The sequence below is a fragment of the Drosophila ananassae genome, chromosome 2L (genome assembly GCF_017639315.1).
Source record: "Drosophila ananassae strain 14024-0371.13 chromosome 2L, ASM1763931v2, whole genome shotgun sequence".
NCBI lineage: Eukaryota > Metazoa > Arthropoda > Insecta > Diptera > Drosophilidae > Drosophila > Drosophila ananassae.
The window spans coordinates 3,232,488-3,258,972 of NC_057927.1; the positions used below are offsets into that span (position 1 = coordinate 3,232,488).

General features: G+C 40.8%; 1 protein-coding gene across 2 annotated transcripts in view; it reads right to left on the reverse strand.

Annotated features, from left to right (window-relative positions):
* The window catches only part of LOC6500074 (neuroligin-4, Y-linked), a 65,543-nt gene extending 40,139 nt beyond the window's left edge, over positions 1-25,404 (reverse strand). The window contains exons 1-2 of one of the 2 annotated variants that reach the window (XM_014910887.2): positions 24,731-25,404; positions 9,656-9,692 (exon numbers count right to left, since the gene is read on the reverse strand). The gene's annotated coding sequence lies outside the window, so the exon portion shown is untranslated. The remainder of the gene's footprint in view (positions 1-9,655; positions 9,693-24,730) is intronic. The other variant, XM_014910886.2, reaches the window with a different exon arrangement.
* Between the last annotated feature and the right edge of the window lie 1,081 nt (positions 25,405-26,485).

The following is a 26,485-nucleotide window of genomic DNA, read 5'->3' on the forward strand; positions in this document are numbered from 1 at the left end:
GAAAATATATTTTTTTCAATGTATATTTCGACGTTTTCACTTGTCGTTCCTTTTAATGGTTAGGCGAGAAGTGCACCTGGGCTGCTCCGAGCGGTCCCTCTTATCCTGAGCCCACAGCTCTAGCTTCTTATCCTGATTCCCCGTACCTGGCCGCCACTTCTTCGTTTTTGCCTTGGCCCACCCTCCTTCGTCCTTCTTCCGTTGATGCTCTGGTGGCTGCTACAACAATCGACATCCTCCCAATGGGGAACTGGCACGGAAGACATTTAGCTAAGCGCTTCGCTTGGCAAACAATTTTCGATTTCAGTTCGGTCCTCCTCCCTCACACTTCCCTCGGGGGGGGATACGCGCAATTTGAAGCTCATGTGCGAAAACTTTCAAGCAGTGAAAGTTGTGAGCACCGGCAAGAAAAAGTCTCGAATTTCATAGATAGGAGGGGGCAGCTTCTGGGTTACGGATGGTATTACATGTTAAGCCAAGTTGTAGCTGGTGTTGGTTCAGTAACTTTTGGCTACGAAATTTGTAGGAGCCAACATTTTGGCCGGACTACTTTTCAATTCGCAACTCAATTGAGATTCATACATATTTTAGTCTTAGCATTGGCATGGCATGAGAAGTAAGTGCCCAGCAGCCAGAGCTGGGCCATAATTAAGGATGATGTAGCCGGGGCATTACGCATACGCCCCATTGTCTGAGTGGCAGATTCCAGTGTGTCACGTCGTCTGTCCCGTAAATTCACCTGTTTGACTGCGTTACTCATATACGCCTACGTGCCTCATTAAGGGACGTGTGCCCGACTCACTCGAATCGTCTCGGCTCGGTAATAGAAAACTTTGCCATAACATTTAGGCTAGCTAAACTTAATTAACAACCCCGAACAGGTAATCGGCAGGCGGTCGAATTGCTGCGCTCCCCTATACCCCTGTCCCTTTGCTCCCTCCAATTTCTCTCTTGTTCAGGCCATTTCATTTGCAAATGTTCTCTGGACACAATGTGCCTGGCCGGTATGGTGACTGTAGCTTTCCGCCTCCCCATTAAATTGGTCATTAGGCGTCAAGTGGCCTGATGCCGCCGCTGGCTGGCTCAGTTCACTCCTGCTTTAGGCCCGGCAGGAAGGGCGTAATGGCAGTGGCATAAACAAAGGCATCCGAAATTGTTTCGGCTTAATTTGAACGTCTCCGCCCCCATCCGGACCAGCTCATCCCAAAGCGTTGACTTTAATTACTGGCCCGACTCTCCGCTGGCACATTCAATTAAATTATCGTGTAGCAGGTGGCTTTAAAACTGAATGCCCCAATTCAGAGATCTCTTATAACAAATGCATGCAATTTTGCTTCTGAAAACAAAATTCAACAAAATTTTTAGCTGCAAAGCATGAAAACAAATCTTTTTAATTGTTCTTCTGTGTGGCACGGAAAAAAGTTCAACGTGAATTTGTTCTGCAAGTTTTGGCTTTTATTTGGGTTGGCTTGTTTGGTGTCCTGGCACGAAAACAAGAAAATTAGTTAAAACTTTGGCGCAAAAACAGCAGACGACTTTTGCCTAAGGCCACAGCCGACAAGGTGAGGAGGTTATTTGCTTTGCAAGGAGCCGGAGAAAGATGTGGAGGCAATCGGCATCCAGGCACCGAATAACAGACACTTTCGAAAAACGCTCCAACCAAGGCTTCTTTGAATACTGAAACCAATTTGGAAATTCTCTTTGCTGCAATATTTCGAGCATAACATGGTACTTAATACGGAAGCCGATGTCATTGTGGCCTGCACATTGATATTTTATGCACATATCCCACTAAAGCTTCCATCCATAAAGTCTCGCACTCCTGGCTGAAACTAAGCATAACCCAAGACCGAAATTTAAATTAATTCCCACTTTTCGGATGAAGGCAAAACAAAAATGAACAAGCACATATAACGAAGAATAAGCACATAAATAAACTATTTGCTGTTAAAGCAGCTCCCACAAAAGAGCGTGCCACGCCCATTCCCCCCATTCCCTCAACATTTTTGTAAATGGCGGAAAAGGCAGGAAGCAGGAAAATCTGTTGAGTGGAAAATTACAAAAAACTGCACAAGCGGCGTTTACCAACATTTTCTGCATGCCACATGCATTCCCACTCATACCATACCCACAAGAACAAGGAGTCTGCCTCCTTTGGCGACTTGCGCTTCAGGATCCCCATGTGTTGCTTTTAAGTATTTTGGCAAGTTGTGCATATTTTAATTAGTTTCCACCGGCAGCAAACAGTTTTTGCCTAACAAGCAAGCAGGTGGAAAACGCGCATAAGACGAGCATAAGGGGCGTATACGCAATCCGTGACCCCCACCATGAATGTCAGAATGTGTGCTTTTTAATGTGTGCTCACAACGGTTGGTAACGCATCAATGCAATGCAGGCTAGTGGCAGCGAAGTCACCCACACCCTTTGAGTTAATATGCAAAAGAAGTCATTTAAATGCACTCAAGAAAATAATAAAGATTTTTCATGAAATGCAACAATGTTGAAATACAATATCTTGGTATATTAAAATAAACTTTAATAAACTAAAATATTGTTCTTCTAAGATATTGTGTAGTTATTTAACCTTACTCTACTCCGTCCAAACTATGATTCCCTAGTTTCAGGGTGTAGACTTTAGTTAAATTTGCCAAAGCCGCGGCTAGGTTTTTGCTCTGGCTTTTGGCCCTCAAAGTCTTCCCCAAAATGCACACAAGTTTGACGGAGCTGCTAGCTTTTGTGTAACGGCAACTGGCAAAGTCAAACAAATGTCAAAGTGGAACTATGTAGGTGCGACTACAACCCTCTAAAAAGGCACAAGTTGTGCTGCGCAGGACCCGGCGTTTAAGTATTTAGGCAACGCATCTGAGGAAGCGGATTTTGATTGCCTTTGGCGTTTTGCCTGGCATTTAGTGCCGACAAAAGGCCCAAAGCATATCAATATGCTACAGAAGGCAAACACGGAAAATGGAACAACAAAGATGCGGGAGATGGGGGAGCCACCACCTATGCAAATATTTCGAGTCTCCGTTCCTCCGCTTTTCGGATTCTTCGCTATTGACTCGGCCCCTTTACAATTCAAAGTTTCTGCTTCACTGGCTACAGTCGTTCCTCGAATGTATCTTGATACAAGTACTGCAATTTGTACTCGTAGCTGAACTCGTAGTCGCTCTACCAGTCGCCTGCCGAGATTGGCTTCCACATATCCAAGCACACATGGCACTTGACTGCTCGTTTTGGCTTTGCTGCCATTCAAATCTGTTCTGAATCGTCCAACCCCCACACAAAATGCATTGCACAGCAGACTGCCCCGTTTTCGTTCTTTCCTTCTGGCTTATACTACGGCTCCTTGTGTTTCTGGTGCCCGTTTAATAGTCGCAAATTGGTTCTCACACTTGGAATTTCTATTGGCTGTGTGATTGGGATGGATGCGACAGGAGGGGGCTTTTGACTCGCTGGAAATGGATGAGTCTCGAATGTGTTTACCTTCTAGCCGGACTTGGGAGCTGCTTTAAATATTTAACCAGGATTTGTGAATTACTAAATTCATCACTCAATTCATCATGAAAAATGCTTTATAATTTTTTATCATTATAATGAATTATTTTGGATTACTAGAGTTTAGGGACTCGAGTGAAATATCATACAGACAGAACATCTCCATTCAAATTGTAATTTATTTTATAGCTTTCGGCTTACTGTTTGTAAAGCAAAATCTACATTGTCAACCACTTATCGCCCACAAAACAAATAAAATCCAACAGTTTTTGTATCTGGTTAGAAAACCGCAGGAGGGAATTTTATTTTCATGCGGGTTGAGCCCAAAAATGAACCCGCAGATGGGCTGAGCTCGCTCATTAAAATTTGTTGCCAAAGCATTTTAGCCATTTCAGACCTTGCTTAAGGTAAGGGATGTGGGCTGGGGATGCGGTGATACGGCTGTGGATTTCAGCTGCGATGTGTGGCATTGGGGCTTATGGACTATCAACCAGCTGAGTGTGTTGTTTATGGGTTTGCCTTTATCGTAAACCAAAGTCATGAAATATATGCCACTCACACACACATGAGGGTAGAAATGGAAAAGATATCAGGACTTGAGTATGTTACCTTAATTTCAAACTTAATCAAATATTTTACACCTAAACAATAAATTTGTTGGCTAAATTGGATGTATATACAGAATTTAAAAAGTTTGGATTAACTTTACTATTTTTTCTAGAAATTACTTTATCGATCTGATAGTTCATCATGGAATCCCATTTCCCATGGAAAAAGTTAATAAATTACACTTCAATTGTGCAGTCAAAGTCATGTTCAATATAAAATATGTTGTGGCAGCGGATCCGCCTGTTTGTGTGCAAATAAATCTGTTGCTCGGTGCCTTCGCTCTTTGATGGCAGTTCCTGGCAGGGCCTGTCAAATCAAATAATTGAACTTTCATTCCATTGTGAAAAATGAAGCAGATTCCAGTGGCAGCAGCAACAGCAGCGAAGTATCAAAAAAAAGCGAACCCAAATGCCGCACATTAAAAGCGATTTAAAAAAGGGCAAGGAAGCTTTTTCGAAGGATATGAAACTGAAACCTACCCCACTATGCCACCCACACCCACACACACTCTTGCACACTTCTTCTTAATCCATTTCTGTACTCAACGTTAGCTGATGGATTACTCTCGTTCAAATGTCGAATCTTGTTAGCGCAGCTTTCCAACCATCCATCCCGCCAAGCAAGTCCCTTTGGAGCCCCCAGTCCACCCACATATTGCAGCAAAAAAATGGAGTCGAGGGCTGGAGAGCCGTTGACTGAGCCTGGGGGCTGTTTCTGGGGCACTGTCGACATTCCACGGCAACAGATGCTGATGGCTAACAAGCCGACGGGAGCACAAGTGTCGCTGATTTTTCACGCTCCAGATTCGGGATGTGCATGTGTGCGTTTTGGTGGGTGGCGGTGTGTGTGTTATCACAGGAACTAAAATCATAAAAAAATGTACATAAATTTTCGAAACAGACCTCTTATAAAGGAAAAAAATAATGGACCAAGCATATTTTCCTGAGCATATCAAATAGAAACGGAAACCCAAATTTATTTTTTCAACTTTGTCAACCTTGTTGGCATCTATTCTTCCTTAAAGACCAGCAATGTTTTGCCTGCAATTTCCCCCGTAATTACTGGCGAGCTTCTGTTTTTTTCTGCTTCTCAGGCCGTTCCTGCTCTTTCCATTTAATTCCCTGAGGCCAAGGACCTAAGTTTGCTTGGTACATGCTATTTTTTCTACAATTTGCCTCCGTTTCCTTTGCGCTTTCAAGGCTCCCAAGTTGTTTTTGTTAGCCTCGCCGTTCGGGCCGGTTTTTGATTTTGCCAATTTCCCTACTGCTCTGTTAATTTTCTTTTTTTTATACCCTTGCAGAGGGTATTATAGGTGAAAGAGTAACGCAGTGAAATAGACATCTGCAATTGTATAAAATATATATATTTTATAAAAGGTTGTATAAGGCCTAAGTGACAATTTGGCCCCAGCAATGTCTATATCTCGGCCAGTTTCCATCAGATTCTTTAACGGAATACCTTAACGAACAACGAAATATTTTTTAATTTTTTTGTTAAATTTCCTGGGGTATCCCCTTCTAAACTTATGACATGCATGGAAGGACAACATGGCTTACAGGGATGTCTATATCTCGGCCAATTACCATCCGATTCTTGAGCGAAATACCTTAAACGATTTGTATATCGATTCTCCATCAGTCTGCATCAAAATCTAAAAACGAAATTGTTTTTTTAATTTTAGTAAAATTTTCCGCGGGATCTTGAGAGGAATACTTTAAACGACTTGTAAATCGACCCCTTAGCATTCATCCATCAGCTTAACTGCAAGGGTGGATAATTTTTTCCTGCGCCCTTATTTAGTTTCTCCCAATTATTTCGCAAAAAACGTATTCATCAATAAACTTAATTTTCTAAGCACATCACATATTTCTTCTTCTCGAACATCGTAAATTAATCTAATTTTAAGTTTAAAGTTGGCCAGGCCGTTTAGATAATTAGTAAGGACTATATCTTAATAGTTTAGACTACTTTAATACATTAATACTTTTTATACTTTAATACAAGGGGCTTTAGCATCCATTATGGATTAGTACTTAAATCTCAAGCCTCAGAAAAGATTTAATGAGGTTGGAATATTAGATGCAAAGCCTGAAAGGGATTAGCTCTTGTGTTATTTTTAAACGTTTTATTTTTGTGGGGACCTAACACATGGTGCTTTAATACCTTTCAGTTCCCTATACTTTTTTGGCCAGCCAAGCATAGCCAGCCTAACAGTCATAAAGAGCGACTTCCTCCAAAAAAGGTAGGGCAAATCCCCTTGTGTAATGTGCCGCACCTGCAGTGCGTCAACTGAGCGCGCAATTTTCCTTCCCGAAATGAGTTCTATTTTTTATGTCTTGACCAGCCTAGCCCCGCCCAGTTCCGCCCATTCACACACACGCATTACACACACATATGCAAAACCATGCGCTGACTTTAATGACGTACATCCAGGCCCAAAGTTTTGCGTCAATTTCCGTGGCTGGCAAATCAGCGAGTCGTCATAAAATGCTTTGTTGCGCTAAAGTGCGTGTGTGTGTGGGTATCTGTGTGTGGCACATATAAGTCCAGACAATAAAGCGGTTTATGTTCTAATTCTATTAGCTCAAAAGCAAGTGGGCAGGCAGTGAAACGGACGTTGAATGCGTGTAGCAATTACGCCAGACAAGCACCGGCAACAAAATGCTACTGCCCACATGCAATTGCCCCTCGTACTGAAAGGTATAGAAGGAAGTATGTCCTTGAGTCCTCGTAAATGCAGACCCAGAAATGTTAACGATCCAATGGTAATAGGATCAATAAAGGGAAAGTCCAAGATCTCCAAACGAAATAAGTAAATAAGAAATTAGGTAAATAAGGTGAGCCCAACCAATGATTTTGTGTATCCTGCCATTAAAAAAAAAATAAATGCCAAGGGCCACTTTGTTATCTTTGAAAAGTGCCATCTACTCCGATATTAAATTAAGTCTTCATACAATTTAATTTTCATTTAAAGTCGAGCATGCGGCATTGCCACATTTTGGTCTGTCTCTCTTTTCAATCAACTTGGTCAAGTTTATGAAACTATGCACTAACCCAGTTAGGATGCACACTAAAACACTTGTGTATTTTCAACAGTCTCTGCCATTCTTTTCATTTTACTATGTACAGAATGTATATACTATATATAGTACGTAGGTATAGATGGAAGTTTTTCCGTTGCGACATGCTCAAGTGGTTGCTAACAAAGTTAACACAAGATTACTAATACGCACCATTGTACGTGACTTTTTGCTGTCAGCTAAATCAAGTTTCATTATGTGACAGGCCAAGGAGGGGGTCCGATGAAAATACGGATATAGCCGCAGTGTCAGGATGAATATTGGAGCAGAAGGGCGACAAAAGGCAGGACGATGATAGGCCAAGGACTCTCCCGTCGGCAGGGGAAACTTGTGCATAAAACACCTGCAGCAACTTTTGCTAATTGTGGGCAGAGCATACGCTTATAAATGCTACTACTATCCAATGGCTTGCCGTCTCCGCCAGCAGTATCGAGTGTGGCAAGTTTGCAGCATAATTAAGGCGCAGACACGCCTCCGGCATTGTGAAGAGCCCAGACAAGGCTTGTACCCAAGTGCCTGGGGGTGTCAACCCAGGGAATGCAATTACGAGCACAGTTTTGGAAATTTTTAAAATTTTTGTCAAAAAAGGTTCATATCGTAAAGCTCAAGTCTTTTATGGATTATACGATTTTATTTATTTTAAATTGTGTAGATTGTCATTTGTTGTTTAATCAGCTAACGGATACAAAGGATATCCGCATCAGAAATTATTGCATAATGTTTTTGACGCCATATCCGCAAACGCAGTGAATAAATATTTAACGTGGCCACACACACTGCGAATTTCTGCTTTTCCAATGGCAATTGCAGCTGCTTATTATTTATGCTTCCCCAAAGACCTGGAAAATAAACAAAAATATGTGGAGTGGCATAGATATTCCCGCACTGTGGCTGCGGCAAACCAGAAACCCCAATCCGTATCCGTATCCCATCCGACCAGGACCCCGCTTTTCCTCCCGAAAAGAGTGCGCAGGTCGAGCTTGGCCTGATTTTTGCAACGATTTGAATGTTTTCCTTCTAGAGTCTCCGCCCACTTCACATTTCATATTTTCGATTTTAGCCCGCATGTGTATGCTCGTGTGTGGAAAGGTTTTGTCCCCGTCGTGTGTGCTTAGCTTTTGTATCATATTTTGCGGGCCAGAGTTTTGAGCTCTGAGTTCTGAGTTCAAGTTTTTAAGAAGCTTTCGAATTTAGCTCGACACATTGATGGCATATGAAATGGGACACCCCCAAAGCCCACTCATTCTATGAATATTTTTAGACTTCGCGCCTAGGAGTGGCAGCAAACAACTTTAAAATTGGCAATCTATATTAATGGCATCCGACAAAGGCTTAGAATGTGTCTCAAAATAAACACACATCACATTCACTTCATTAAAATAACATGAGAAATGAAAACAGAGCCAACAGCTGCCTTATCTTGTGATTATAGGTTCGCAAATACATATACTAGCTCTCTATTACCAATAAATATTAGGTGATGGCCAAGTTTATGTATCCAGCCGTCTTGGTTGAAACTTAAATATTCAATTATTTGACCAAAATTGCAAGTTTCCTTTCCGAGCCAGAGTGTGTTTATATGTAACATTGGACCATAAATAATTAAGGCCATACACTCACAGAATGAAATATTACTTACATAGCACTGGGTGGCTGTAGAAGATTATGCAATCTAATGAATAGAAGCCCCACAAACTACGCCAGACTGCAGAAAATGTCCCAGGTGGATGCCACGTGCGGGAAGGATATCTGGCTGGGGATATTGGTGGTATGGAGGACCACCAGGAGTCCTTGCCACAGGCTGGCAGTCTCATTAACCGCAACAGCATCCAAAGCAAAGGCAAAAGCAGCCGCAGTGCATAATAAATTTAGCTACTTCGCACACAAAGCATCCCGAAGTGTGGCAGTGCCTCGCTTCTTCATTTATTCAATTATTTAATAATAATAAATGATTGAACAGCAGTGTGCGAGTGTGTTCAGCAAAGTGCAAAAAGCTGTTGATGTCTGCCTTAGATGAATAAAATTTAGAGATGCAAGGGTACAAGAAAAAGTGATTTGGAACCAAAAATACTTCAGTTTCATGAATGAAGAGTCACATTTAAAACACTGTTCATGCAAGTTAAAAAAGCCAATAAATTTAACGAATAATTGTTTTAAAAATTAAATTGAATTGCTGGAATAGCTCTGTTGAATCCAATTGTAAGATACAATAACCAGAAAGACTTGTGCACATTAACTGCAGGAGGGAAACGCTTTTGTCTCAATGGTTTTGGCATTCTGCTCGGGTTTGTTTCGTAATTTGCAGTCTCTTAGCCTTCTTCTGAATGATTTGCATTTCGACATCGGCAGGATGCAGGAACCTGGATTCCTGTGGCTACCCACTGCTCAGCAGGCTTTGTCAAATATTTGGCCCGACTGTGGCAAATGTGGCTTTGTGGCCAACATGCGAAGTAATTTAATTAATATTTTACCTATTAGTCCGCTTTGAGAGTCGCAACAAGCACATACCTGAAAACAGAATTAAAGAGATATTATTAAAAGTGAAAATTTGAACAGTGCTTGGTAACCAAGACAAGAGGAAGTCAAAGCCAAGGAATAGTCAAGAAGAATCCTTCCGGCAGATCCCATAAAGTGAACGTTAAGTATGACAAAGTTTTATACTTTTCAAGCCAAAACCGAGCTCCAATAGCACGGTCAACGAGACGTATAATTAACACTATGCCAGGGCGGAAAAGTGCCACTTACTAAGCTGGGGAAAGCAGGGAAAGTCGTGGAAATGTCTCTGGATGGAGGGTGGAAAACCAGAGACAAAGTCAAACACTTGTCACGGTTTTCATTGAAGGTGGGGCAGCCTTGGAACTGGTAACTGGGAACTTTGATCCTTTTGCCGCAACTTAAACAGTTGCACTTTTAGTGGGGGCGTGGCCAGCCTCCAACCCCCTTTTGTCTGTCTTTGGGTTTTCACTGTGTGTGTGTGGGCGGGCCATTAAATGAATGGCAGCCTCGCAAAAACGCCGCCAGAATTCATCGCAGCACATAAAACGCACCACAGGCGGAAGGACGCAGGACACAGGACGGGTTGGAGTGGCCTGTCGCAGCTTTTGTCTCAAATTGGCTAATAAACTGCCATCTGCCGGACGAGGGGCGGGGTGTGGCAAGAGCTGGGCGTGTGACTTTATGCGGTTGGCAAGTTGAAATGCTTGCGGCTTCATTAAGCGCTCATAACGCGAGCACATGAAATTGAAATGTTTGGCGGCCCCTCGCCCCAGTCCCTCGGTGTCAATCTCTGCCCGAAACAGACTTAAAGCCTTATTGCTCTCCCTTAAATGCCCCCTCGCCGCATTTGCGGCATGGACTCTAGTTGGCCGTTCTTATCTCTATGGCTGCCTCTGAAATGTCGAAAATGTCCCTAATGAAATGTTTCTGCGGCAAAGCAGAAAATTTTAATTAAAATTATAACCAACCGGCAGCCACTTGTTTTATTGGAAATACTTTTCCTTCCTTGCCCCCCACTTTATGCCCACTTAAATTAATAGTAGCTATTGACCAAACGAGCTATTGACCAGCCTGCAATTAAATCATTTCCAAATCATATTTATTACTACGACTATCGATGGCCGTACAAATTTATTCGGCCGAATTTAAATCCCACTTCAATTGCAAATTTGGCCGAATCAAGGGATATGTCTTAATTAAAACATGGCCAGGGCATTTATTAGTTTAGTACCACTAAATATTCCTAAAAAGGCAACGAGTTGAATAAATAAATTTGTGAAAAGTATTCACATAAAGGCGGTAGCGCCCGATTTTATGTGGTGGGTGTTGTTGTTGGTTTAGTTGAAGAGATCTCCGTCAAAACACATACAACTTTGTTGCGGTTTAAGTGCTCTCGGTCTTGAGTTGGCTCATAAAATGTGTGTGACCCACTGTTGGCCCGGTCGTTTGCTTTGTTTTATGTGCTTTCTGGCTTTGGATTTGGCGCTTTTGGCTTTGCCGCTTATTGTCAAAGTTTCCGGTTGCAGCAAGTAGTGCGTAAAATTTCAATGCGATATCAAGAAGTTGAGCCATAAATTTCGAAATTATTGGCACAATTGAAGTTGTGCCTTGAAAAGTGTATTTCTATATATGTATATGCATTATGTGTATAATAAATATATTTATATATATTTTTGTCCCTGGCCCGCATTCGTAGGCTCAAGGCCTTATAAATCTTTTTGTTTGTTGTTGCCCTACTGCCTTTAGTTACATTTTTACGACTTCATAATTCATATTTGTGTGGGTGAGCTTTTATTTTATGAATTAATCAATGAGTGCAAAATAGAATGAGACTTACATGCAATCGTTTTGAGATTTAAAAAAGGTATGCACAAAAATAATCAAAAAATACAACGTATAACTATCATTTTATTAAGGTCTGAAAAAAAATAAAACGTACATATCAAATGTTAGTTTTTCTTTGGGAAACTGGGGGGAAAGATGCTTGATGCTAATGAAATGGCTTTATTAGATGCCAAGTGCCTACTATACTATACACGCACATTAATCCTTTGCCAAGTTTGGTTGGCAAACATACCCGATGCCTCTGATGTTCAGTATTCTGTGCCACTTGGGCCACCATCTGCTGCAACCCCTCGTCACCGTCTTGGCCAAGTTTTGCTGCAACAACTTTGACAAACTCATTAACTCATTATCTGTGCAAGAAGTTGACACAACGCTCCAACAACTTTGCAGGCGACAGAGCAGACATCGTAGACAGCACTGCCATCCTACCCTGTCCTGTGAGGAAGGACAACACAAACGGCAGCTTTCCCATCCGCATTTAATTAGTTATCATTTGCATGACGGACAATGCAACAAGAACTTGGAAATGCAATTGACTGAGTGCGGGTGTTTCTGTGTTTCTGGGAAGGACCAGGGAGCCGCCCGCATCAAATGGAATCATCTGGGCATCTGGAATGGCTCGACCCATTGAGCACCTTAATTGATGCTAATTTATTGGGCTGGATATGTCCTGGCGATCCAGCCGCTGTTTGTCTTCTGGCGCTGATTGCTCAGATTTACGACGGGCCAAAATTAAATAAAGCAAATTACGGCGCGCCCAAAAGTATGCCACACAACAAAATGTGCTGGCTGTGGGTGTCCTTTTGTGTCCTTTTGTGCGGCTGTTATCGCATTTGCAATCGCGGCTGGTCAACAGATTTTTTATTTCATTTTCGCCGGCTTACAAAATAAATTGGACACAACGCGCACACAGCCCAGCAAACAATTCGACACAGGCGCAGGATCCCAATATACCCGGACGCAAGTGTGTGCGTTTTATTTAATTTTGGTTTATATCGACGCAAAACCCTTTTGGCAAATCCGCCATATCCATGTGTGACCGGCTTCGAAACTCTTTTGTTGTGCTGCAATATTCAAATAACAGCGCCACACGCCTCGTGCGGCAAATTTATGTTGCTTCAATAACAATTTCCACAAAAAACCAACAACAGCAGCAACAACCAACAACCAAAGCTATGAAATGGCATGTTGAGTGTATTAAATTGCCATTTATTTGATTTTTGTTTTCGCCTTTGCCCCGGCATTGTCCCACTTTTTATTGTTGCCGCCTTTACATTTGTGTTCTCCTGCCTTCATTCGGCTCTGATTTGCTTTTGTTTTTTGCCGTAGCATATTTTTGAGAACATTTAAATAATGTTTATATTTGTACGCCATGGATTTGTATTGTTTTCTGATATCTGTCTAAGGTTTTGAGAGTGGTGAGCGTGTGCCAGGGATTCAAAATGAATCACGCTGCGCCAGAGGATTTTCTTTGGGCGGGAGAGGCAGGCGCGTGTCGACAGAATCAAAGTGCTTTGTTACACTGATATAAAAATCTTCACACATTTATATTTAACTAGAAGGCGCAAGAAACTTAAAAGCTAAAAAAGATGTTCCTACATTTTTTCAGTGCCATGTTTCGGTCAGATAATAAAAAAAGTAAATCGGATATAACCCAGGGGGTTTTCCCATCTATCTTCTGGAGATTTTCTTGTACGGCTTGAATTTTCTGTTATGCTCTTATTTTAAGCCCCCAAGAAATATCATCACATTCCGTATTTCAGCCATTTCTTTTTTGTTTCTTCTCGGCCTCATAGAGATTTCATGATTTTTTAATGTTCACCTTTTTGGCAAAATTTGTTGGAGTTGCTTTTCGGGGGTCAAGCAAACCAAGCGAATTGACTTGACTTTTATAGCGGTCATAAAAGGGACTTTAATGTGTTTTATGTCCCTTGCCAAAATACGAAAGCAAACTTCTGCTGTCCTTCACACAAATCGAGTTCAAACACACTCCCAACTGGACTTCTCGTGGAAGAAATTATGCGTTAGTGCTCATGAAATGAGCAACAAACGAGGTTGCTACTTCCTTGGCATGTGCGGGATAGGAACGCCTGCAGGGCTTGACTTTCTCGCAGCCAAATCAAGTTGTCAGGATCCAACAGGACTCCGATAGAACAGTCAGGCAGTCAAATGAGCTGGCATAAATCCTCGTCGCCGGACAAATATTGATCGGCAGACGTGCCTGTGGCCTCTCATCCTATTTTTGCCATCCAGGAAGTTACCTGGCAGCGTTGTTTGTCGCCTCCGCCGTTGCTGACAATCTGTCAGGTGCCACTTAACATACAGGTGGGGTAAGCCCCAGCCGAAGGATCCCCAGGATCTGAAGAAAGCAGAGCTGTGTGGACGGTGTTTACCTTTGGCTTTTAGCATGCACACAAATCCTTCGAAGCAATCAATTTGTTTTTATTGAATTTCCCAGCTAGCCAGCAGCCCACACCTAGACCTTTGGAAACGCCAGTTCGGCGAAGGACATTCATTTTGAGTACGCATGACATCGCTAACAAATGCACTGAGATTAATTTTATGAGCGTCTAATTAAAAGGTACATTTTTCTAAAAACATATTTGTCAGTTAATATTAATAGTGTTGCAAAAAATACTTCATATTTTAAAACCAAGTTATTAAAATGAAATTTATTTTCTTGCACTTTATTCCTGGCTTAGCAGCAGCAACGTATCCTGCCGGGCTACCTGGCGTATGAGTGACGTATGGATAAGCATTCGTTATGGCTCACCCATCGCCAGAGTGTTTTGTGTGTGTGTCTCTGTGGGGTGCAAGTGGGTTTGGGTTAGTTTTCTCTTTCTCTGCCATCCGTGTAACTTTTTTTATTGCCCGCTTCCTGGTGGTCAAGGCAATCTCATGTGTCTGTCCTGTCAAAATTTATGCTCCTCAAATTTCCAGCAGAAAAGTAACGTTAAGTGTTTACGTTTGAACTGGGTCTCAAAAATTTTCACGCTTGTAGAAACCGAACATTGTAAACCTTGGTAGAGATTATGGTTTTTTAGTGGTTTCTAAAAATTCTTTTTTCTGAAATTATTTATAATAAAGTAAAAGAGAAGGTGATGCATAATTTCCTGTCATTCATGTTAAAAATAGTCAAAGTCCATGAGTTCAGTGGGTAACTTCAATGTCGGAATTCAAACCCAAATAGCATTCTATCGCATTTCAGGCTCTCCATTTGGTCGCCCATTGTTCGGGTGTTTGCTTTTGTTTCTGCTGTTGTTTTTTGGCCCATTTTTCAAATTGATGTCTATCGCTTTGGCTCCTTTTCAAAGTTTTTGGCATTTTACATGTGCTAACCAACAAAGCCCCGCTCCAGGGCTTCGGGTGGGAAATTGTTTTGTGGATCGGTGAGTGGTGTCTGCGGGGTTCGAGTGGTAGTCTTGCCGTTGATTGTTATCTGGTAGTTGCTACAGAAAGAGCAAACCGAACAAGTGGTATGAATCAAAGCCATTTTGATAGTGGTCTGTTTGTCTGAAAACGGTTATCTTTATGAAGGTTATTTCACGGCTGCAAAAGTATTCTCATCCAACAGCTTTGAGAAATGTGCTTCAGATAAACATATTTTGGGTTCAGTGTTACTGCTCGTCTATCACGCAATGTAATTCCTATTTATTATACACGAGGTCCAACGACGTATTGACAATTATTGATTGCTTTTCACTTAGTCGAAATTCAATTTGTAAAACTCAATTCATCTTGACTCTAAATGATAAAATTAAACTCTGACCTGATTAAATTAGTTTTGCTTACTTATCGACAAGAAATAGTACCTCAAATGTTTCTTCTTCTAGAACGAACAATTATTGTTTTTATTGGTTCCAATTAAATATTAAAGAAATACAAAATTGTGTTCAACCTTCGAGTACATAATAAATGTCCTTGCCACGCCCTCTTTCATTTTATTTTGCTATCCCCTTGGCGGGAATACAAAAAAAGCAAGCTTCTTGGTGGGGGGCGTATGTTTGCTTGAAATATTGTTGTTAAGGGTCGCTTACAATTGCGTTTTTGGCGCTTTCCCTTCTTCGGCCATTTTTCGGTCTCATTCTTGCAATTATTATAAAATGGCGCACAGCATCAAGGACAATAGCGGCAGGAGCAAGGAGAAAGTGGTTGTGATGCTGCTCGCGCTCCTTGGAGACTCATTTTCAAGTACTGGGCCGCTCAAGTGGGTCAGCCCGAGTGGTTTAGAAAAGTGGTGGCTGTACATGGGAGGGCCAGCAGTTCAAGGATTTTGTTGTTGCGAGTGCGTAATTGAATTCTTTGAAACTGCACTGTTTCCTTCTCAACTCTTATTTCCATGCAGAATTTAATTGTATTTATTTTGCCGAATCTACTTGATTTTTTGGGTAGCAGGCTTACTGCATATTATCTCCAAGCTGATAAATTGTCTGAATAAATTGTTTTTTTTTCAAGAGGTTTAATGCAGACTAAGCCCCTTTACATTCGGTTGAAAACTATCCCTGATCACACTCTGAAACCCTCAACTGCTGAAAACGAGAAATTTGGCAAAACACGTGCCAACCGTAAAAGAGCCTTGGCCCTGGCTCCTGTTTATTTCATTTTCACTTTTACTCCTTCGGTTTTTTCCTGTTTTCTGTGTTATCTTTTCATTTCCCCCTTGCACACAGCAGCTTAATTCACATGTCGAGCTCTTTAACTGGCCGGAATTTAAGCCACAAGCCTCTAGATCTTTCCTCCGCTTGGAACTCAATCAACAACGGACTGACCCACATTTTATGGGAGTTTTCGACCAGGCCCCAAATAGAAATAAAGCTCAACAGCCAGCACTGCAAAATAAGCTGCTAAAGATAGAAATGTATATAAAATATATTTGTACATCTCAGGGAGGCTGTCCTGATGCGGATGCTTGTTTGTAATTTAAGCTTATCACTCTGGTTCCAGACCATTGCGTATCAAAAACATTTTTGTTACGCCAATAAAAAAACGGAAAAAATTTTGCATAATTCAAGCCATAAAAAATGAGACTCGAAAAGCAAGTTGCTGCCAATCTTGTTGTTGCTGTTGACATTTCCGTTGGGCAGAAAACTAGGCAATGGGGTTAGCCCATCCACCGTCAGACCATCCAACTTTCTGCGCATTTCGTTTATAATGCCCGCCTATTTATGTTGCCTACTTTGCCCGAGAAGCCAAAAACGGCTTCATTTTTTTATTGCTCCCATAAAATGACCCAGCCCAGACAGAGACAGAGGCAGGCCAAATGAGGGGCTCGATGGAGGGGAAATGGGGACTCGGAAATTCAGTCCCCCTTGTTGACGGACTCCTGATGCTGTGAATTTGCTCGCAGACGGCTCCTCAAGCCTCCGAGCGGCCATTTGTCAGATGAAAAAGCATCGCACAAACTATGTATATTGTTTGTCATTAACAAGGTCGCCAGCAGCAGAGGCAAAACTGTTAGAAAAAGGACAGAAACTAAGCTCACATTGATGCTGCGAAACTGGGATCGGCACTGAAAAATATACTCACGTATATATTCCGTACTTTCAATAGTAGAGAAAAATCTATTATAATTTTAAAAATTTTTTGAGCTCGATTTATACGTTTATAAGAATATTTTTCTGTGCATCCTTTACTTCAGAGAAGAGCGCCAGGCGGGGCGGAGAGAGTGACTCCTCGTGACCCACACTGGCTGACATTAATTTTGTTTTCATAACTCGGTGCAGCAGTTACATCCAAAGGCCGGTTGGTTTGGGCCATAGTCCTCAACCCTTTTCCCCCCTCGTTCTGGTTGCCAAATGAAGACACTTTGTGGCACTGTTGTAGCTTCCTCTGGGGGCCAGTTCTTTTTCGCCTTTTTGGAGGTTTTTTCTTTCAACCAAAGCGTGGGCTTGATTGACATGCTGTCTGTCTGCTGCTGCTTGGCTCGTTTTCTCACTGCTTTTTGTTTGGCCCAACTGGCCGTGACATAAAAAAAATGAAAACACATAGAAACAAACAGGAAAACAAGTGCAAAAACAAATTAGCACAGTTCTCTGCTGGCTGTTGATGCTGTGATGCATTTTTGACAATGAACATCAGATGTCTGTCACTCATTCAGATGGCTGAGAGTGTGTTGGCTGCATTGGGACAATCAGTCAACGAGTCAAGGTTGGGTACAAGCTAAAAGGAACAGAAAAGTCTGCCAAAAAGAAAGCAACAAGGATGATTAGCTTTATTAATAAATGAAAAAAAACAGCAAGAGTTAGAATTAAGACAAAATAAGCGCAGGCAAATGATTTGCTAAGTAAATGATATTTTATTTCATATTTCAAGGTTTTCGTTTTTAATCTAACTTCTAATATGAAATAATTGTTCTTCAATTAAAATTACTCAACAAAAATGTTCTGAAACACGCCCTTTTATGCTGCTGGCATCATAAATAACTCAGCTGCTTTTTCCGTAGAATTGGCCTCGTTTTGTGAGAGGATTGTGCTATTCATACAGCTCCGAATAAAAATGAGGCTTCAGAGTCAGCCAACCAACTAACCAACCAACCCAGAAACCTGTTCACACACACAACTCGCATTACGTTTAATTTATTTAAAGCTTGCATTTTTACACTCCAACGCTCTGGGCCACGTTCCTTTTGAAATGGACCTACAATTGGAGTCACGCTGCCATCGGTTTTTGTTTGGAGATCCGCTTTCAGTTCATTGTTTGGTTATTTGCATAAAAATCACGCACACGCCGAGTTGTACGGGGAAGGTCCCCGTTTACTTCCAATGTGTGCGAGTGTGTGAACAAATGCTGCTTTAATTTTATCGGGTAGAGACTTCAAGGTTATTTGCCGCCCAAAATGGTTGCAACTGAAAAGTTTTGCCAGTAATTATGGAAATTCATGAGCAACAATGCCGAGTGAAGAATTATGGCTGCGGCCCTTGTTTTGTTCTGCCAATGTCATTGTCGCTGGATGATGCACCACAAAAGTTTCATTTCCCGTTCATGTGCATTCGCATTGTCTGCCATTACACAGAGATGGGCATTAATAGTCTCCGCAGCTGCTTCTCCCACCTCAAATTTTTTTGTATGATTTTCTGCTTCCTCTGATGTTTGTTTTCCAATTTTTCCCGTTCAGTTCGCCAGCTCCCACTCGCTGAAAATGATGACGATGATGGGGCTGGCTTTGTTGCCGAAACTCACAGCACACCAACGGGTTTATTTTCAATTAATCAAGCCCTGCAAGCCCGACTCATAATGGAGCATATTTCAAGGTTTTCCGATGTGAATGCCACTTGAATGCGGAAAGCGAAATGAATAAATGATTGAATGCAGGATTGTTTTTCGCCCACTCTCCGCCAAAATAAGTAGTTAACTATAGACAGAACCAGCAAGTGGAATATTAATTGCCAGTCGCAACGCTCTTGCTTTCGCCACCATATTTCTTTTTTATTTTGTTTGTTTATTATTTGCTTTCCCTCTGCTTTTCCTCGTTCTGTTGTCAACGCCATTGTCTTGTAATAAACAAATGCAGGATAGGGGATCTGGGCAGGAGCCTGCCCCATAATATTGGCAGGGCAACATAAAAAACATAAATCAAGTACGGCGGCATTGTACTGAGTTTCAGTGGATGATTTGATGTTGGCCTGGCTAACACACAAAAAAATAGTACTAGAAAAGCTATACTTTTCAAGAAAGTTACAAAAAGACAAGATGGCTTCCTGAAGTCCGCAAAAGTATGCTACACTTTTTAAGTTTATTTTTGTATTCTCATTTAATGGCTAATTCCTATTTTTTGATAAAAAAAATTTAAGATAATAATCACAAACTGCCTCCATCATTCTTTTTTCTCTGTACAGTCAAGTCTTGAGCCATTTATCTTGGACTGTTTCATTGCTCGACTGGGCTGCCACACATGCATATCATACTCGTCATCGTTTTTATTATCCCCTCGGCAAGTGAAACAAAAGGCAAGCTCACCCTCCCACTTGCCATAAATAAGCCAAGGCAAGTTGGTAAAACAATTCTGGCTCTAATGAAAGTCATGGGTGCGGCCAGTGCGTGAGCTTTATGTCTTACGGCGTGTGACACAGGCACAAGCAGATTTTACTGCTTTTTCTGGCTTAGCTAATAGATATTTATCTGGGATTTGGTGGGTTAATTTATTTCTAGCGGCTGGGAGGAATTGATTTCCCGCACGAAAAGTATGTAAACCAAATTGTTTAGCAATTTTAACGTAATTACTTGAGTATGTCCCACATCAAAAAGTTTCCTAAGTGAGTCGAAATCTGTCTGTAAACATTCCAAAATATGTGTAAGACGTAATTTTGGCGCTTCTTGCCATTCCCCTTGTTTTCGACACAATTTTAATATTTTTTATGATATTAACTCGTCGTCGTGTCACTTAAAACCTCAACGAAAATACCAAAGCAGTCCTCCGCCATTCTGGCAGGCATTTCAAAATTAAAATTCTCGAAGTTGAAAGCAACAGGGGCGTAATATGTAATATGTAATACGTAATATGTAAGAATGAGGTGCACGAGCGAGGGGCTGTTGTCTTTAGACAAGTGACACTTCGTCTCAAAATGGCTCTCCGTTAAAACATTTATGAGGAACAGGGCGGAAGAAAAGGAAAGGGGTGGCCCCAGGCGACATAGCAGACTGGAAATGTGTTTTCGAAACGCGTTCCGCTACGCAGTTTTTCCTAACTTCTAAAGTCAAGTCAGGATGGTCGGAAACGCAGTCGGAAAGAGTTTGTTGGGAGTTGCTTAGCTCCTGAAAATAAAGAAGCAATTCCAGAACGTGTCATTTGGGGAGGTGTGACTTCGCAATTCCGACAAGAAAGCGGGTGAGCTTTAGAAAAGCTAAAATTAAAAAGAATAAATGCGCATACCATGTAGTAGAAAATGCACTTAAACAATTTTTTAAACAACTCACAATAGAATTCACTTACATTATGAATAAATGATTGAAAGAATATTAATGTTTAAAATTCACAGTGTAAGCGATAGGAGCCCTCCAAGGCAGTTGCTGTCACACAATGACTTAAACTGAAGCTGGCAGAACTCAGGCATTGATATTTTATGGCCCTTCGGCGGATTTCACGGAAACGCTTGACTTTTCTGGAGCTTAACGAGTGCCTTGAGCGATGATGATGCGTCCCTCGACAACTTGTCAGAAATTTAAAACTTATCAAAGCTGGCGGCTCATGTGGCGTATTCTTAATAAATGCAAATTTAAGTCGCTGTTCACATTTAAATCAATAATTTGCCTTTCTCTGCTGTTTAAAATATTTAAATAAATTTTTTTTATAATTATAATTGAAAAGCAGCCACAAAGTGGCGCAGATACATTTATCACATGTCAGTGTGTGGGATTTTTATTTGCTTAAACAGAACGGGAAAAGAATTGCGCATTTAATTGCAGCCGCAATACAATTTATGTTCGCCTTGGTCTACTCAACGGAAAAATAATAAAAAGGTCAAAGGAAGTGCTACAATTTGCATAAGTCTTTTAAGCGGCCCCTTTTTAACGTAACAATTTTTATGATAATTGAAAATAAAATCATAAGCGTGAGACTTTATTTATGGCTGGTTTCATTATTCCAATTTTTTGTAATAAACTCTTGTAAGGCCCATAACTTTTTGGCAATTCATTTTTGGAATGTATGTGACCAGTAAACAAATCGGAGGATATGAAAGTGAGCCCACATAAAAAGCCAAAACAAAAAGATATTCCTAATTAATTTCCGATTTTATCAATGTTAAAAAAATACGAGATTTCGTTTCATTACAGCTGGTGTGTGTCTGTCATAAACTTGGGATTTATTTGAACCCATTTGTGCTTTTTGCTAGTCTGCCAATCGCAGAGTGTAATAACAGCAAAATATATATTCAGTGAGGGTGGTAAAAAAAATTAATTGTGCTGCCGCATCAGCATTTATTTCCATTAAGGATGTAAACAGCCAGCACAAAAAACTGCAGAGACCCACAAAGACGATCAAGGAGGGATACCAAAAAGGTTAAAATGAATTCTGAAAAATAGGATACCAAACGATTATACACCGGTTCCCATGTGCCCTATAACGAATTTAATTATTGTTCATGTGCTGAAATATGAGCAAATTTATTTATGGCCATGCATGCAATGCCAGGTGCCCTGCCCGATTCGGATACAGATACGGATACGGATACGGATCCGGATCCTTCGTGGGCGGACTTTTCAGGACCAGACATGCTCGTCCTTGTTGTCATTGTTGTTGCATAAATAAATGCTGCTGGCAGGATACAAAAACATACATGGTGCTTTTTATTTTTAGTGCCTGCAATCGATGTGTGCATCCAGAGGGTCTCTCGTTCACCTGTCCAGCCTGCCGTGTAAAAACACACGGCCCTAGCCCCGCCCACCTTCGTGAGGCTCATGATTAATATTCAATTACATGGCAGATCCTCCGGCTCCCTTCGACCAGAGCACTAACTATGCATGCGACAGCAGGAGACGCCTCCTGGGCGGCAAGTGGCACACATTGTTTGCCTTCGCTCGAAAAACTTTGCTAATTGCCCTCATCAAGCGAATAAAAATCGCAACCGAAAACAAAACAATATAATTGAATGCCTGAATTGAGCGAGATTCGATTTCGTCACACTGAACACCGACTCTGTTTTCCTTTCTCATTGTGATTTTTTGTTTTACTTTTCTTTTGCTGTGGAACATGTGATTTAATCTGTTTTAATTATTCTTCTGATGAATAGCACTCCAAGATTTTTATGAATTCACGTTTTTATATTTGAAAAGTACTCGCAGGAAAGCAAATTTTTATCGAGTCCAATTATGAAATACAGTCGATAGTTTAGAAGCTTTAGAGTTTAAAAAGTCCTCAGAAATTAGGAGCTTCTGGAAACTTTGCTTTCCAACTCCAATCCTTTCCTAAGTCCAAGGCTTAGTTTAGCCCAAATAATATTCAAATAACTTCAATTGCGAGTTTAGTTGCTATTCTGATTGCGTGTAGTTTTGGCATTCGCCAGCCGCAAATATATCAAACTCTTGCCATTTGACAAGGCCAATGTCCATGATTTATGGCAGCCATTATTTTATGTTTAGCTGCACGGATTCGTGACATATTATTACTGCAATTTCCAAGCACCAGACGGGCTAACGAATAATTTGCCCTCTTATCGAAAATGTTTTTGGAGCATTTGTGGTGGGCGGGCAGCGTGGAAACTTGAAATGTTCATTTTTTTTTTTCAAACAAATAGTTACTTTTCGTCTGGATGATTTTTATAAACGAATCTTAATTACCAGCTGTGGCTTTTTAGTTGTTTGTGGTTCTGGCTGTACATTAAACATTAATTGGTGTTTTATGGAAACAAAATATATTTGACGCATTTTATTGAAACACGAACCGTTTGGTTATAATTTTAATGACACATAAAAATATTTGTTTATTGCTTTACAAATAACAAATTCAACTGGATGTGCGGGAGATTAATTAATCATGGCACTACAGCTGCCGTTTAATAAACCTCATCCATGATTTATTGGCAAGGCTTGGAAATTGTCGAATTTGTTCTGCCCCTTTTGCGAGGAATATTTTATATTGATTAAACATTAATTCCACCTAGTGCAATTCCTGCTGTACGCGAATTAATTACCAAAATTTACATTTTCGGGTGGTCTCCTTGTAATTTTTAGGTTCGTCAAATGACTCGTGCGAATTTCATTTACCCCATATGGAGTGTGCGTGTAGGCCGAACGAATGACTGCATCATCGCGGCAATCCGAGCCAAGTAAGCGATTATTAATTTATGCATTTGAATGGTGCCCCATTTGCCTGCAACCTGGCCCTAACTCCTCCATCGCCATCACCACCAAATTTTGCATATTAATTGCTCATTAATTGTTGATTAGCTTTCAAGTGCCACAACGTGGCTGCCTCAATCTCGTGTCGGACCTGCTAAGCCCCAAGGATACGCAAAACTTATCCGAGGCAACTCGATTCGTGTCTCGGTTTAGTGCGACAAAATGTGGTAATCAATCAAAAAGGGGAAGTCTCCCCTCGGCTTGAGAGTTCTTTCCCCTGATGTCACCCGTCGTCGGCGCAAATACTTGCAATTAAGCATTATTAATCACGGCGTCTAAGCAACACACCACCATGGACTATCCGGCATCCCATGGCCCAAAGCCGAATAGCTGGAGGACTATGCATGAAGTGAGCACTTCCGGTCTTGGCAAATAATTACATTGGTCATCGCCCCTGGCGGTGGCCACTCGGTGGTTACTGCGCTAATGTGCGCGTATTATTTTCTCATCAAAATTAATATTTAATTAAAAGTCAAGTACGGGGCTGGGCGAACACGAGCCAAGAAAAGTTAATTTCCTATTTCATAGAGCTATTCATGCTCCTGCCATGATGATATTTGTATTGGATTTTCCAACACTATGGCCTAAAGACATTCTTGATTTTTAATAGAAAGAAACTTCTATCTTTTTTATTATTTTTTTAATATTAGTCTTTGTAATTTTTCCTTGTTCCTAATGTTTCGTTTATCTAAGTTAGTAATAACCTTTACACACTCCATTAATGTTAATTTTACTTCTGTTTTTGAATTCATAAACCGTAAAGTTAAGACGATTATTGCGAATCAATTAAACTGAGAGCCACTTAGTTGAAAAAAAACTGATCCATGTATGGTACAACCAGCAGCCAAATCAAATGAAAATACACAAAGCGCACAGATACAAAGCAATTGAATGCAAAACAATTGAACCCTAATGACTGACAGAGTTCATTGTCGGGTCATAGATCACAATCCGATTTATGCACTAATTGCGCTGTTCATGTCAAATGTTGAGCGCCATGGGTGTAAGGCCGTTTGTTTGTCTGACAGAGAACAAGCCGAATCAGACAAAGAAATTCGCCATTCCAGCAGGATATTTCGTGGCCAAAACACTTGACTTGTGCGTGCCCGCAAATCGGCAACTAATCAATCAGAGGACTCCCATGGACTCTGCCATTTCATTTTTTCTTGAGGGGCTGGCCTCTTACTGAAAGCATCATATGATGGATTGGCCCGCCTTGGAGTTTGATTTTGGTTTCAGTTTTTTGTGGCAGTTGGCTAGAACTTTCATCGCCTCCAAAGCCCATTTCAAGTTTAATCTCGCGTGGCGAATTGACCAAAGAAAGGGCGGGGAATTTTCTTTAATTATGGGTTGATTTATGACTCAATTACCGTTTAATAGTCCAGACCGGATCCAAGTCCTTGACTTTGATTTGCAATGTTTTTTCTTTTTGGCTCCTTTGCCACACTTCACTGGCTCTTCACACCAAGCCCATTAGCTTTTAGCCAGAAAATTTAATTTTCTTGAATATTTCTTTGCGCGGGTTTTCTTTTCACTTTTTGTGCTCTTAGGCTGCCATTTGGCTGACTATTTATTTCTATATTTCTGCCGCAGCAAGTTGGCGCCTGAGACGCTCTCACACACACACCAGCGAGCACGCACACAAGCACATATGAATTTTTGGCTGCCTGCGGTTTCCGGTTCCTTTTTCGTTTCTATTATTTTTATTGTATTATTTTTTTCGGGTAGGTCAGACTCTGGCTGAAGATGTTGCTTTGCTCGAAAGTCCGTTCATTTGGTTTTTTTTGGGCGTTGTTTGTGGTCGCGATTGTCAATGCAACAACTTCAACACGCACACGAACATAAATATCTCATACAGCAGCACATTTTTGCCAGCTCTCACACACCGGATTCACTTGGCTGTATTTTTGAAAACGATTCCTTTGGAAAAACGCGACGCGATAGCTTCGTTTTTTTCGAGCGTTTGAACAGCGCCCGCTTACGACTACCAAACAACACAAATATCGAACGTGAACTGACATCGAAATTCGCCATTTCAGCCAGCCAAAAACAGGCTCACGCCACTTGGATGCCGTTCGTCCATCTCGGCCAACTTCGTTCGGTTTTGGCCGAAGCTGATTTCTTGTCAACAGCAGCGCCAAACGGGCGTGAGTGGTACCACTCGCGAGAGGACCGAGCCTTTTTGGGGAGTGGGCGCATGGCGCTTGGAGACTGTTCTGAGTCGAAGCCCCCGAGAGAAAGTTACTCTTTTAGGAGGGGAAACTCAATAGTAATCCTGGGGAAGTATCAGAATTACTGGGACATTTCTCCTCTCACGTGGGTCTTTGGGAAGTTGGCCATTTAACTTGTTGCTAAAAGTGATTTGCAGGTAAGAAAGGGAAAACGTTTTCAAACATGTTGAATATTTATTGTTTTTGAATATTATCATTAAATATCTTTACTGTACATATTTGGATATGTACACATTATTATGTTTTTTTGGAGTTCTATGAAAGTAACGTGCCTGTATGCATTCTACACAGGTATAATTCATAATTGGACCATTTCCAGTAACCCACAGAAGTCCAGGCTCGATTTTTGTATTTTGATAATAATTTTTATTTGGAATCAGCCCAATTCTGACTGGGTTTTTAAAAATAAAATTCACAAAATTATACCTTAAGTTGTGTAATTCTTTTGAGAAAACAAACAAACAAAAGCCTAATTTTTAAATTGTTAATTATATAAAAAATTATTATAATTTCACATATTAAACATAGTATTTATTACCTCAATACACTATGTAAATGAAAATGCATAAATCTATATCTATATATATATATATGGCAGCTTACTCAAATATTCTCAATACATTCAGACCAACTAGACCAACTTTTAAATAATCTACGGAGTTTTTACATGCTCTTTGATGAATTCACTTTCGAATGGGGTATTTGTAATCTCTGTCCACTTTCAGCTTCTCTAACGTACAATCTTAAAGTACTTAGTTAAACTTCAAATATTCTTTATTCAATTTTGGAGTGTAGCTGTATTTGTGGACTTTACACTGAAGGTATAAATTGTTTATTTAGAATTCACGATTAGTTGAATAATTCGATGGGACTTAAGTGGAAAATTGAATTCCG